This window comes from Scaptodrosophila lebanonensis, unplaced genomic scaffold (genome assembly GCF_003285725.1).
Source record: "Scaptodrosophila lebanonensis strain 11010-0011.00,11010-0021.00 unplaced genomic scaffold, SlebRS2 tig00001415-arrow-pilon, whole genome shotgun sequence".
Lineage (NCBI taxonomy): Eukaryota > Metazoa > Arthropoda > Insecta > Diptera > Drosophilidae > Scaptodrosophila > Scaptodrosophila lebanonensis.
In genome coordinates, this window is record NW_022060742.1 from 9791570 (window position 1) to 9804410 (window position 12841).

Below are 12841 nucleotides of genomic sequence, written 5' to 3' on the forward strand. Positions count from 1 at the left end.
TGTCAACAAATATTTTTGGGGAATTTCTTGATTTTTAAGGCAATTCCGGTCGATCTTCTAGTAAATTAATATGCAGACATTTAATGGGTGAATAATGAGCATAAACTTATTTCGTATTTATTTATGCGTATTATTTATGCGTAAATGATTGCAATAACAAAAGAAATTTAAAAAAAAAGAAAATCAAAATATAGCAAATACTCGTACTTCTTTCAAGCCACTAAGTTTTTCTTGTATTTTTAGCTTATCTCTCCAATTATACTCGTACATAGGCTGGGGCTTAACCTTGCCCTATTTTTTTAAATAATTCTTTGTGCGTAGATTTTTAAACATACCCCAATAACCCCTGAAAAATGTCCGCAGTTTGGACACTGGAGACAAACTGGACGGACAGCGGATATCAAAGCTGTCTTGAGTTCTGACAAAATGCTCAACGAGTTTACAAACAAGCCAGTAGCCGAGCAAACAAATAGTCGCAGCATCCCCGATTACACGACAAAACCAACAACATTTCTCGCGATAAGAGAATCAACAACAGTTGCATAAAAGAGTCGCAAGAAAGAAACTGCGGAAAAGACAGCGCAAGGTGATCGAAGAAGAGACAAAGGCGAAGAAGACGAAGAAGAAGAGGTGGAAGACGAAGAGTGGCCGACGTTGATGGGTGACGAATTTAATCCAAACAAGCCAAACGTTTCACTTTCTTTGACGTATGTAAGTCTGTTTTGTAAGTACACATACATACATATACTATACATATATAGCATGCATGTATGTATGTATGTGCATGTATGTGTTTATAGCAATTTGAGGGCGGCTGGCTGATCGCATAAAATAAAACCAATTTGTTGACTTAATGAGTCAAAATGTGGCGAGCGGCTAGACTTATAAGGCAGCCGCCTGTCATTTCTGTCGTTTTCATTTCATTTTCATTTCCACCTTTCGCATTTTCACCCCCCAGCCATGGCATTGGCGTGATTCTTGGGCCCATCAGTTAATGGCATTGAGTGCAAGAGTTCTACGAGGTGGGAGTTTTAAATTCAATTAGCACACAATGGTACATACATACATAAATATGTACATATGTATGGCCTATGGTGTGTATTTGTAGAATCTGTTATTGAGTCGCTGGTTGTCTCGCATAGTTTGTTATTTTTCATAAAACCATTAAATATTATGAATTTATTTGTACACATTTTCGAAGTGTTTGTATAAATTGGCGTATAAATACAATATAATTAACAATTACGATATTGTTTTATTAATTGCATTCTTTTTTCTCTTTGTAGATATTTTGCTATTTAATTTGACGTGCTTGTGTGAAAGGCTTAAAAAAAAAAAAAAAAAAAAAAAAAAAAAAAAAAATGGTTTGTGATTGTTAATTTGGTAATACATTAATTAATGTAGGTATTTAAATTAAAAAGAATTCATTTTGTGTTTGAAATTATATTTAGAAAGATCTTTTGATTCTTGAAATTACAAAACGTTGAAAATTCTTATCAATTATAAAGTTTTGCTCGCGTTTTCACCAAAAATGCAAGTTCTGTAAACTTTTTACAGGCTTTCTATTTGCATTTCCCGGAAATGCAAGCGCGGTTAATTGTCATGTCGAAAAAATTTAGGAACTACAATTGAACAACAAAATTGAAGGGCAGTGCATGATAGAGTTTTGAGAAGTAGAACTCGATGGGAATGGGGTAAAATAATATTACGAGAATCAAGTGAAAGCAATCTTTTTAAAAGTCTCTACAGAGAATTTTCAATCAGTAGGTTATAATTGAGTGAATTGCGAATACCTGACAAAATTATATAAATCTTCATATAAAATGTTATTTATATATTCTCATAATATTATATTATTAAAATTTCTCCTTACTTTATTATTCTATATATTGAATTTTCATAATTCTGATAACAGTAATTTCAATGGTAACCAAATATTTAACTCGAAAATGTTAGGCGATAAAAAACTAAAAAGTAAAATTTTTTTGTCATTCATTTATTTCTTGAATAGCTTGTGGCGTCTCTGGGAAGAACAGTTGTACAGAAGGGAAATAACCGGATGATTTATTAGTTTATCTCTTATCACCTTTTATTATTTACAAAAAAAAATTTTTTTTTTAGTTGCCCATCCCAAAAGAAAAGATGTCAATGACACGTAAAGTTCTAAATCGAATTGTTTTGTCTGTAGCTGAATAATAATAAAGTATATGTGGTTTTAACAACATATATATATTTTAAAGCAAACAAATTTTTTTTTCGATTACAGCTTTATAATGAAAAATTTTAAGACACATTTTCGCAGATGCTTTTTATGTTTTTTTTTTTATGTGTTATCGAATTAAGCTCATCTGAATAGATGCAGTTTTAAAGTTTCAAAGCAACAGCAATTCCAGACTCTACGTTACTTGAAAACTTTTTAACAATTGTGAGATAAATATAATGCGAGCTCTGTTCTGAACATGTTGTACTTCTGTATTGATGCTATTGGCATTACATTTTTTTTTTAAAGCGTTAATTGCTTAATTATTAAATTATAGCCGCGTCCATATTTGTCACATCCCCCATTTAATGCACAATTGTGAAATGTGGGCTGCTCTATTGGAGAACTGCAACCATTTTTGGCCTGCAGTCTAGTCAGCCATTTATGAAGTCGGAGCCACGCGCTGGCGTTTGCGCGCGCGCACTCTTCGATTAAAGATACTCAGATATCCAATAGATACACGACCATTCGTCGGATCGATACGAATGCGTGTATCTTTGTATATCTGTGGTGATTAGACTGTGCGAGAGCTGGAGCGGAGAGTGTGTCTGACATAGGGGAGGAGTGGGGAATGGGGGCATGGGAAGTGGAGAGACGAGGCAGACAACGAGCCAGACAGGTAAGCGAGGGGAAGACAGAGGCAGCACAGCAGCCGCAACAACGAGCTGCCAGCAAACGTGGAATGGCAGGTAGTATGTATTTAAACAGCTCGAGCTTGCCAGCTAGATCGTACGATTTATGCCATTGTAAATATACATTTTTAGTAGAAACACACACACACACACACATGACAAACAAGTGTGAATATTCATGTATATAGGTCTGTAAATATGTACATATGTATGTATGTAAGCATTTCTAATGTGCAATATGAAAGCAAATAGCTTGCGATTTTGGTAAGCCCTACTTAGGATTTTTCACTTGCCACCATATACATAGTTAGTATGTATCTTTAAATATTTTTCACATATTTGCTTTTAAATATTTCATTCATTGGTTACACAGCAACCAGCAGCGCAACAGCAACAACGGCAACACATCTGTTTTTTTTTTTTGTTGTTTTTTGGTCTTTTTGTGACCAACAGCCGGGCAGAAAATGAATTGTTCCGCACGATCAACGAACGAGCCAACCAAACGAATTGAACGAATAAGCGAACAAAGCGGCTTGAAATCGAATATACTTAGTATTTCAACGTACCGACGGGGCTAGCTTTAAGCTGACGGCGACAACTTGACGGTTCGAAAAACTCAACTAAACTGCGCTCAACAATCCGCAGCAGGCAGCTCTTAACTCACTTTTTTAACCGTTCAAAAAAAGTTTAGTTGGCAACAGGTAGTAGCAAGCTCTGGCTTCATTGTGTTTGTGAGTGCGAGCTGTAGGTGTGTGTGTGTGTGTATGTGTATGTATATCCCATGGCTTTCAAGTAGAAACGATGTGGCTTGTGCTTTTGTTGTATTGGTTTAGTTAGCGAGCATCAGCTGATTCGTTGTAAGCCGAAAATCCGTCAAAGAGAGCGACTGAGAGCGAGAGAGAGATAGAGAACAAATGCCGCAGAGAGCTAATTATGCTTTTCTTAGCAATGAGAGCGCACAAGCAGGGTTACACGTAAAGTTATTATCATGAAAAAATGTTCCAAAAAAATTATATAAAATATCTAAAAAAATGTATTTGCAGTAAAGAATTAGAAATAAAAAATTAATTTTTTTTATGAGATTCCAAAACTTGCAGTTTAATACATATGTATATGGAATTGTATTTTTACGATCCACAATGCATCTGAAGCTCTAAGGCATGATTAAAAGGTTTGTGTCGGAGCTAGGCAAAAGCTTTTGATCGTTTTGTATAGTCATCTCTCTCTCTAGTGCTCTCATACATATTAGTCAATCTTCGAACCTGTTTCAGAATGAAGCTTTAAGAATTTTTGGAATTTTTGGAATTTTTATGATAAGTATTATCAGTTTTATGTATTTGTGTGCGTCTAAAAGGATAGGAGCAGTCTTAAAACCTATCTAGATTTTTCGCAAACTATTCAGCTCTGCAATTTGCAGATTTTGCTTCTAACAGAAACGAAATTATGAGTGTTGAATATTTTCCTCAAATAAATATAAGAATATTTCGCATAGAGCATCTCCAAGCTTTCACATAATTAAAAGAAGACTATAATTTTAATGAGAGTATACTTAACTGAAATTATAGTAATCTATATTAGTATCTGTGGTAAATCTGAATAAAAAATGTGACTGAAGAGGTATGAATATTAATGCGCCGACACAGAAAAGGTGCAGCACCAAATGGAGCCAGATATATGCCAAGGTGAAACGTATGCGTAATATTTGTAAGTATGTTTTTCATTTTATTTTTATGAACCGGCAAAAGGTATTTTATGTGCATAGTTGCAACGCGTGGTGTGAGTCAGACACATTTCTTGTTATATAAATAAAAATTTGAGCCCAACTAAAAATGAATTCCAGGAACCATGCAATATAAATTGAGACTTTCATATAAAGAACTATAACAACTTTTGGATAGAAAATGGCATAATTTTGATGTTTTTTAAATAAAATATTTAAGTCATACATTGACTTACATATACACCAAATATACATACATTCATAACTTTCCTCAATTGGCCGCTTTAACAATTGAAAATATGCCATTGAAAGGAATAGCGAAGGCGATATTATTTGTTAATTAGACTTTAATATAAATATATCATGCCGAAATGTGGACTTTGATTTCATTCATATATTTTATATAGACCCGTTGGAGAGCAACTTACGCTGATGATGCAGCCTTCGTGGTATTGTCTGCAATAGCCATTGATGCTACGCCTATGCTGTAATGGCTATAATGTGTGCTAGAGCCATGGTTGCCTCGCTGGAATGTACATACATATGTAGGCCTAAACTGCCTTCAACTTACACACTGGTGACGTCATCCCGGCTTCCACGACTATAAATTATATGGGTCGCAGGTCGAACAGACGCTAAATATAATATATAATATAATATAAACAATTAAACAATAAGTTGAAAAAGCTATGTTTTATAATGAAGAATTTTAAGAGATATTTTCGCAGATGTCTTTTATGTTTTTCTATCAAATCGAGCTCTATAACTTTAACGTTTTGAAGCAACAGCAATACAAAACTCTACGATACTTGTGTTCTGAACATTTTGTACTTTTGTATTGATTTTTGTAGATATGTACAACGGAAAAGAGCCTCATTTTGATTTTTTAAAATACAATATTTAAGGCAAGGGCTCTTAAATAAGCTACTGGGCTAGTTGTTCATTTCTCCTGACTCTTGAGAGCCCAGCTTGCAGAGTCAATGATTGGGCGAATGTGCTCGGATGAGCATCTTTGAGTTGACTTTGTGCAATTTTCGTTATTAATATCGGAATGTTAAGGCAATTCAAAAGGTACCTGAAAGATCCACTAATGATTCTCAGGATTTGTGAGACTGGGTTCGTTGCATAATGTGCGACTTTATGTTTGCTTTAAGTTGCATATGCATCTACTTTTTTGGCTATCTTTTATTATTTAAGTAATTTAATTTGTTATTTTAATTTAATTATAAAGCTTATTTATCTTGTATTGCTATTTTTTCTTCTCCTTTTCCTTTTTGTTAGGTCTAATAGCGTCTCTGATTCCTTTCTGCAGTGAATCGGGGCATAGCTGACCATTTGACAAATAAAATTCACCCACCGAGTCGCAGTCGTTATTAGACATTTGTGTTATTTCTATAGGCTTTGTCTTTCTTTAGTTTTATCTAGCATGATTTCTGTATTGTTTTGATTTTTTTCCCTCACATCGACAGCTCTATTTGTCGATAAATAAAAGTAAAAAGTCTTCAAATTGTTGTGAATGGGAATGGGAGTGCTACCCAAAAAATCATATCCTTAACCATAAAAGTAACTTGTGATCAGTAGAAATGAGACTGCAATTTATTAATGAAGCTGCAAGGAACGGTTTCTGAATCACTTTAGTTAATTAATCAACATAGCAGCGTCTAACAAATAAAACCAGCGTTCACAATTAGCATCTAATAGGGAAAACACTTTGCCCTTTTCAGCCACTTGTGTGTGTTTATTTATTTTATTTTTATTTTTTTATGACGGAACTGCCCGAAGTGATGAATTTGCGCTGCTAGGCAAAATAGTATTGTATTTGCATGCATCCATGATTGAAGAGAAGAAAAGAAAAAAAAAACCAAGTAGGTCCGTGAGTGTCATGACATCACCCTGCGGACAGGTCCAGAGGCAGCGGGGGTGGCGGTGCCTGTGGCTGTGGCACGTCTTCTCCCTGCCACACACCGTTACCTTTAACATAACCATACATTGTGGCGATAAGCAACCCAATCGCACCGCCATGGCCGTTTGGCGTTTAGCTTAAAATCTGTCACCACCGACGAGCCGAGTGCCGAAAGCCCAGAAGAACCTGTTCAGGGTGGCCAAGCGGATAAACGGCATCGGCATCGGAATTGGCGGTACCGCCGGCCTCAGCGGCTGCAGTTGCATGAGCATGCGCCCAGCTCTTGGGTCGGCCCGACACGATTTCAGTTATGACTATGACGGATTTTGGCTTTTTGGCCCTAAGCGCGCAGAGGCGACAGGCCGAACCGTTGATCGGCCGGTCATCGTGCATTTTTTGTTCGAGCCGCCTCAGACCCAGACTCTGAGTAAGTAAGTTGCCGAAGCCGTTCGGCCGTTCGACGTGTTGCTCACACGTCTTCTTCGCGCACGAAATGAAGATGAATGAAAAAACAAAACAAACAACAACAACAACAACAAATGAACACAGGTACGTTACGTCTTTGCACTCGCAACACTGCACTTGCAATACTCTTTCTTTGATTCATTGAAATCAATACACTTATAAGTAACTAGCGGCCCGGTACGTATAAAGTGAAATAACAAACAAATTTAATTGGAACATCAAATTCATTTGTTCAAACGAAAAATATTTTATTAATTTTAAAGCTTAATCCAAAACATTTGGATAAACATTATTTTTTGTTTTTCCATTTTGAGCTTGAATAAACAAACGGCTGGGGGTGCCGACTCCGGAACAGGCAACATATAGTTGGCCATGTGCAAAACATGATTCCTCCAAATTCACACCACAATCCCCACCAGAAAAAAAGTTACAATTTGACGGAAAAATATCCATTAACTTCACATATACCAATTAAAACATTTAAATCTTACTCTTTAAGTTATGCCGCTACTTACTTAATATAAAAACTAGATAACACATACTGTTTAAGTTAATGTCCTTAATTCGTGCTTCAAAAAACTACACATGTATCCTGTTTCTTTTTTAATTACTTGTACATACATACTCTTTCATTGATTGTAATAGCTTAAGATCCCGGTAGTCATAGCTATTCAAACCCTGTTAGCTGTAAGTTTCTAACTTTAAGTTAGCATTAAATAAATAAATAAAATACAAAAATAGTCCGAACAAAGCCTAAATATTTGGTTTGGATAGGTGAGCCCGTTCTTGAGTTATAAAAGAAAAGTGGCATTGAATTTTATATACAAGTACATAAAGATAATCTGAACAATTGTTTCTCTTTGATGTCTACTCTCATGTTATGCTATATGCACCAATCTAGTCTTATATTTGTCTCTGTGATTAATTTTAAATGTATTATAATATATAGATTGTAGTTGTAAATATAAGCCCACACTGCTGGTCACTTTAAAATAAAGTTTGTTAATAAAAAATAAAAAAATCAGCGTTAAAATAAATTATTGACTGGTACAATGGTTAGCTTATTACGAAGCATGTTTCATAAAAAATAAAATAAATAAAAATAAATATCTTAACTGTAAAATCTAGAGCTAAATATGCTTTAATAGTCTAGAATTATTAATTAGTTAATTAGTTCTTCCTGCAGTTAATTCTATTTGTGCATATGATAAGATCGCACAATGGCTTTTGACGAGAAGATACTGACTTCCAGCTGAGTCTGCTCCACTCTCTGACTTTGGAGGTGGTTCCAATACGTTCCTTGACCGCCAGATTTAGAAAAATTACTTTCCTAAAGTGCGATCAATTCAAAAAAGACGCTCCGAAAACATCTTTAAAGTGCATAAAAGGCGTGAAGAAACATTTCTCATTTTTATTGCTATTAAGAATTGTTTTTAAAACTATTATAAAATATTTAATAAGAACTTTTGAACCGTCAAAAGTTGTGTTAGTAACGAAGAAACTGATTAACTCTGAGAAAAAAACCTCATGTTGCATAATTGGATTGGGTGTCTGCATGAAAAAAGAAATTATTTAATACATTATTTATATTACATTATTAATTAATTAATCATTTATTAATTTTATATTAGAGATATAGCTTACTGATATGAGAAAAACCATTCTTTATAAATGTATACATTCTGTTCGAAATCAATTCCCCAATCTTTTGAAATGCATTGGGAATGCAACGCGAAATCAAAGCAAATTAAAAACCTGTAGACCTGAGCGATCTTAAATTTTGTCAAATAACACACAAAAATTACAAGAATAGTTTTCTGTATCTTATTACGTATCGTTTCTTCAATTTGTTAACAATACATTAATTCGAAACCGAATTCGCAGAAGCAACAATATTTAATCTGTATTTCTTATAAAAGCTCTGAACATGTTTTACAATTTATTATCAAAGATTATCCAGTTTTTTTATTTTTTATTTTTTATAAAAATAAGTAAGTTTGTCAGCAGATTTTTTTTAAACACTTTTACACTCCTATCTATGAAATAAAGAGAAGAATTTCACTTTAAAAAAAGAATTATTAAGAAGTATTTATTCGGAAATGGATCGATTCTGTAAGCAATTTTTGTGGTTTTTAAAGTTGGAGAAACATTGAATCAAAGAAGAACTGCTGGCTCACATGTTTTCAAAATTCTACTGAACCTTGATTACCAATCGGAAATCTTCAAAGGGCGGCATACACTCAAGGCTCCATCCAGTATTGCAGAATTCGGCATTTTTTACCATTTTCTTTCACATTAGCCATTAGGTATTGATTCTTCTAGTCATGCCACCTAAGAACATGCAATTATATGTATCTATAAACGTACTTTGTCTGTAACGCCTTCAATTCTTAGCGCGTCGCAAACATCATCTGAAAATCACAATAGCTTGGCTTTTTGCGAGCGTATTGGAACGACAACCAAACGGCGTAAATAAAACAACAATATCTCTGAAGATGGTGATGCTGTTGTTGTTGTTGATGCTGCCGTGTATTTGTTGTATTTGTTAAAGCTATGGCTTTTTTAAGGCAATATTGCAAGCGCTTTTGGTTAAACCATACTACGTGTATAAAAGCGAAGACGCGTCTTTTCGACGCTTAGTGCGACAACGTCCACTTAACCAGCCTGCGATTGGTCCGAACTCTTACCCCAAGCGGCTGCCATCAACAGATACTAGTAAGTGTTAACCGTGGGCTGCAAAGACAGCCGAAGCCGAAGCCACGACGTGTGCTGTAAAATGTTAAAGATATACAAAAATGCCAATTCACAGTGCATATTTAAACAGAAAACGACTCGCAATGTGCCAACTGCACTGCACTTAACAATTAAATCAAATACTTACAACAACTAGTATACAATGCATTCGCAAACTTTAATTAAAGGTGGCAATTGAATTATGAGTGTTGCAAACATTTTCGCGGGCCATGTTGCAAGTGTTTGGTTGCAAGAAGGACTGCCACAAAGTAAAGTGATTTCTAGTGTGATTTTGAACAATGTTGTCGATGACTATGGCTTAAGAAACCATTTTCTGCAAAGTTAAAAAACAATTTAATTACCAAACAATTTGTTATTGTGTTTCGTCTAAAACAATTAAAGTGAAATAAATCAAAGGGGCAGCGAAATGTTAGATATATGTTAATGAAAACTGATTCGAAAAGTGTGGCTAAAAATTTCTTGTAAGAAACTATTACGAAATTCGGAACACAATTGGATTTAAGAACTCTGCGAAAATGCGTAGCAAGAAACGCATTTAAATTTAAATTATTATTATTTTTAAAACCTAGTTTATTTACATTTACAATATTTATTTTTAAATTAGATTCAAAAATCAAGTGATCAAGTGAGTTTTCGAATATTTTAAAACAGCCGTTAAAACTATTTTTTTATAAAAGGTAAAAGTTCCTACATATCAAAACATCCCAAGTTATAAGACATTTTCAAAATTTAAAAATAGCCAAAAAATTGTGCAAGTTATCATAAATCGTTTTTAAATAATATAGTTGTTTGATATTTAAGTCGTTTTCCTTTCTTGGAAACTATATATTTTAAAAAATAGTTTCTAAATTGTGATTTAGACAAATCCACTTCTTTGTTATCCTTAAATTGATTTTGTGAGCAAGCGAGGACAATAGGGTCATAAAAATTTCATTAATTGCAGACCTGAGCCATGAAATTATTGATAGGTGAATGAAACGGAAAAATAAATATTTATTCTTAATAAAAATTCAAAAAAAGTTTATAATAAATTAAAAATGCACTCTAGTTCGTTCTACTTCAAGTAATTTTTTTACCAATCGTCCTTCATATATAGAGTTTTGAAAGGAGTACCAAAGTCTGCAAAAGGATATAGCCAGGATACGAAGTCTGCAAAGTTTGATGGTTTTCCTTGAAAACGCTCGATGTTATTTCAAGCGGATAATCGGGCGTGTCTTTATCGATTAGTCTAAACTTGCCTATATAATGAGGTCTGCATCTATTTTATAGCAGTTTCACAAAACATCAAATTGTAATAAACATTTTTAAATATTTTTCAAATTTCGAATAACTAACATTATTTGTTTCACAATCTAGAATCGAATCTTTGCCATTTCTTTTTTTTTTTTGCTCATTAAGAGCTGCTTTAAGTGTTTTTGGGCCATTTTATAAGTTCTCTGACAGATGAAAATTATGATATTATTTATTGCCACCAATAAATGAAATACAATTCTTTTCAATGTTGAAACAAAATACTGAACACGTTCTGCAGCAGATGCCTGAATATGCATATTAAATATATTGCATCTGCTAATTAAAAACAAGAGTTATTAACAACGGTACACTGCGTTGCTAATAAACATGAGAACAAAAAAAAAGAACCTGACTTTTCAATACTCTTTACAGAATAGTTTGATTTGTAATACTTAATTTAAAGGGTTGGAATCTTATGCCAACAAAACAACATTTCAAAACTATATCTTTAGTGTGGAAAAAGTTTCTACAAATTGCATTACATTTTTTCATAATAGTTTTTCTTATTTCTATATTGGTTAAATCCTTTTATGTCGGGGTTGTATGTTTCTCAGCTCATATGTAAATGTGACTAAACGTCGGCCTAGGCACTGAAATGCTTATGAGAGTTCAGTTTGTGCTTGTTTCTTAAAATGAATAATAATAATAGCCTGTGAGTTTTGATATAGCTGCATCTGAGAATCTTAAATTTTAAATACCGTCGCAATTATTGTCCCTAGTGTGTATAGGAGACGGGCTATCAGATGTGCCTCCTCCAGCCTGTTCCATAATTTTTCAATAGTCTGCTATACCCTAGCGGGTTGCGGGAAAGTGTATAGAAAGTAAATCCGGTTCAGTGGGTTAGAATGCACATATCGATGTGCACATAAAGTCAATTGAAGAAACTTGAAAGTGAAATTTATGATAATTAATTACAAAATATAAAAAAAGTTCTAACTGGAGTGCTTTGAACGCAAAAACAGGTTGCTTTGCTTTTATGAGAGCACGATTTATTTTAAGAATCGAACTGTTAACATGTTTATGGAAATTTCTTTTGGTCAGATTTCGATCAACAATGTTTTTGTTTTGGCGTAAAAATAAATTTAATCCATAGGCAATGCACAGCTCATGCCTTTTTGCGCCTATAAATTAAATCTAATTGGGTATATCGACTCAATAACACAGTGTACAGATTAATTTCTGATTGGCCGGTAGCATCAGCATTGAAAGCATAATCGTAGAAAAGATTCATTAATGAAGCTTAAGGTCGCCTTGTGTACGAGTGTGTGTGTGCGAGTGAATGTTTGTTTGTTTGTTTGTTTCGTTTTAAATACCAAATTAAGTTTATCCGATATCAAGTTTTTTACTTCGATTTGCATGATTTGGCGAACAAAGCACGCAAAAAATCGCTCAGCGATCAAAATAAACATTATTACAACAGCCTCTGCGTCTTGCCTTTGTCCAATTACCCAACCTGACCTAGTGGGGCAAAAGAAATACAATAAAATAGAGAAAAAATTCGCTCCACATTGGAGCCTGTGTGCTGTTGCTAGCTACTGCAAAAAAAGGGTTAATATGTATAACAAACCGTTCACCACATAGAGATACTTTCTTAATGTGCGGCCATTTGTCAGAAATCTGTTGGTGGCTTGAGTTTCCATCTTACATCTTAATTCGCATGCCGCGTGGCAACAACAACAATAACAACAAAAGGCGCTACAGGTTTATTTATATTAAATTAATTTTTTCCACTTTGAGTCGAAAATGAAGCAATAAATTGTGTTGAAACTAAGCGCTGCCATCGATTATTAGACTGCATCTGCTGGCATAAGCGT